This window comes from Chiloscyllium punctatum, chromosome 36, assembly GCF_047496795.1.
Source record: "Chiloscyllium punctatum isolate Juve2018m chromosome 36, sChiPun1.3, whole genome shotgun sequence".
Taxonomy (NCBI): Eukaryota; Metazoa; Chordata; class Chondrichthyes; order Orectolobiformes; family Hemiscylliidae; genus Chiloscyllium; species Chiloscyllium punctatum.
The window spans coordinates 71,164,984-71,167,833 of NC_092774.1; the positions used below are offsets into that span (position 1 = coordinate 71,164,984).

At 49.7% G+C, this 2,850-nt stretch overlaps 1 non-coding gene across 1 annotated transcript; it reads right to left on the reverse strand.

Annotated features, from left to right (window-relative positions):
- Positions 1-1,974: 1,974 nt before the first annotated feature.
- Positions 1,975-2,046, reverse strand: trnae-cuc (transfer RNA glutamic acid (anticodon CUC)). The gene has a single exon. It is a non-coding gene; the product is annotated as a tRNA-Glu (tRNA).
- Between the last annotated feature and the right edge of the window lie 804 nt (positions 2,047-2,850).

A 2,850-nucleotide genomic window follows, 5' to 3' on the forward strand; every position in this document is an offset into this window, starting at 1 on the left:
GGATATATTTCCCTCCCCACCCCTTTCCGCCTTCCGCAAAGACCGTTCCCTCCGTGATTACCTGGTCAGGTCCACACCCCCCTACGACCCAACCTCCCATTCTGGCACTTTCCCCTGCGACTGCAGGAACTGTAAAACCTGTGCCCACACCTCCTCCCTCACCTCTATCCAAGGCCCTAAAGGAGCCTTCCACATCCATCAAAGTTTAACCTGCACATCCACTAATATCATTTATTGTATCCATTGCTCTCGATTTGGTCTCCTCTACATTGGGGAGACTGGGCGCCTCCTAGCAGAGCGCATTAGGGAACATCTCCAAGACACCCGCACCAATCAACCAAACCGCCCCGTGGCCCAACATTTCAACTCCCCCTCCCACTCTGCCGAGGACATGGAGGTCCTGGGGCCTCCTTCACCGCCGCTCCCTCACCACCAGACGCCTGGAGGAAGAACGCCTCATTTTCCGCCTCGGAACACTTCAACCCCAGGGCATCAATGTGGACTTCAACAGCTTCCTCATTTCCCCTTCCCCCACCTCATCCGAGTTTCAAACTTCCAGTGAAGTAACTCTCTCCTTGACTTGTCCGGACTTGTCCGACCTGCCTATCTTCTTTTCCATCTATCCACTCCACCCTCTCCTCCTTGACCTATCACCTTCATCTCCTCCCCCACTCACCTATTGTACTCTATGCTACATTCTCCTCACCCCCACCCTCCTCTAGCTTATCTCTCCACGCTTCAGGCTCACTGCCTTTATTCCTGATGAAGGGCTTTTGCCCGAAATGTCGATTTCGCTGCTCGTTGGATGTTGCCTGAACTGCTGTGCTCTTTCAGCACCACTAATCCAGTCATGCGTTTATTGGGTAGCCGTTCTCCTTAAATACACTATATACGTATTCCTCTTGTGCTCTTCGTAGTTTCTTTGTGCTGCAGTGTTCAGTGGCTCGTTGAAATACTGTCCCGATGAAGCTTCGTTTGTGGGTGTTGGGATGATTGCTTCTGTAGTTTAGTATTTGGTTTGTATGTGTTGTTTTTCTGTAGATGCCAGTTTGAAGTTCCCCATTGACTGTTCGCTCTACTGTGACATCGAGGAATGGCACTTTGTTGTTGTTCTCCTCCCCTTCAAAACAGGAGCCCCCCCTTAGACCATCGTCTCACGACTTGGAACAACAATATACAGACTTGTCAAAGGCCTCCACTGAGGACTAAAACACCAAGTCGAAGATTCACTCCACTCCATTTACCCCATCCAAGATTTCCTGAACACCAAAGACACTAAGATAGAAGAGGATGGAATAATGCTGTCCTTTGACATAACAACCCTGATCACATCCATTAACATCAACGTGGCCAAAGAAAACTGAAGACACTACTCGAAGAACCAAAGACACAAACACAGCGCCAACTTCATCAGCAAAGATAAAACTGTCAACCTCGTGGAGCTGTGCTTTACTACCCACTTCATATTCAGTAACAAGCTCTACAAACAAATCAACGAAATACCCATGATACCACCAGCAGCATCAGGATTCCTAGCAGAAGCAATAATGCAGAGACTCGAACAAATAGCCCTTCCAACGATCCAACCCAAACTTTGAGTCTGGCACAGCGATGACACTTTTGTCATCAAAAAATGAAACGAATTAGAGGAAACCTACAACACCATCAACAATATCCTTTCTGGCATAAAATTCACAAAAGAGGAGAACAACAACAAAGTGCCATTTCTAGATGTCACAGTAGAGCGAACAGTCAATGGTAATTTCAAAACAGCGTCTACAGGAAAACAACACACGCGAGCCAAGACCTCAGCTGCAGAAGCAATCATCCCTACACGTACAAACAAATCTGCATCAGGACACTATTTCAACGAGCCAGTACACATTGCAGCACCCAGTAAGTACGAAAATCAATGAAAAAGCTGTCCAGAGCATTTGAGAAGAAAGGGTAGCCGATAAAGCCCCTGAAAATAGCTTCCCTGACCGGGAATCGAACCCGGGCCGCGGCGGTGAGAGCACCGAATCCTAACCACTAGACCACCAGGGAGTTGCAGACTCAGCTTGATAGCTCTACTGAAATTTTCTTCCCTGCCCGGAAATCGAATCCAGGCCGTGGTTGGTCGAAGGCTTTCACCTGTGTATCCAACAATGTCTTTTCTTGCATCCATTGCTCCCGATGCGGTCTCCTCTATATTGGGGAGACTGGAGACTCCTCGCAGAGTCAAGTCACAGCGCTTGAGGGAAAATCTCCAGGACACCTGCACCAATCAACCCCATCGCCCTCTGGCCCAACATTTTAAACCCCCTCCCACTCTGTCGAGGACATGCAGGTCCTGGGCCTCCTCCATCTCCGCTCCCTCCCCACCCGATGCCTGGAGGATGAACGTCTCATCTTCCGCTTGGGGAAAATTCAACCCCGGGCCATTAATGTGGACTTCATCAGTTTCCTCATTTCCCCTCCCCCCACCTTACCTCAGTTCCAACCTTCCAGCTCAGCGTTATCCTCATGACCTGTCCTACCTGCCAATCTCCCTCCCCATCTATCCGCTCCACCCTCCTCTCTGACCTATCACCTCCATCCCCACCCCCATTCACCTATTGTACTTTTTGCTACCTTCGGCCCAGCACACCCCACCCCCAATTTATCGCTCCACCCTGGAGGGGTCCTGCCTCTATTCTTGATGAAGGGCTTTTGCCCGAAACGTCGATTTTCCTGCTCCTCGGAAGCTGTCTGACCTGCTGTGCTTTTCCATCACCACTCTGATCTAAACTCTGGTTTCCAGCCTCTGCAGTCCTCACTTTTGCCTACCCAATAAACCCAGTGTGCCGATTTCACATCAACAAACTGACA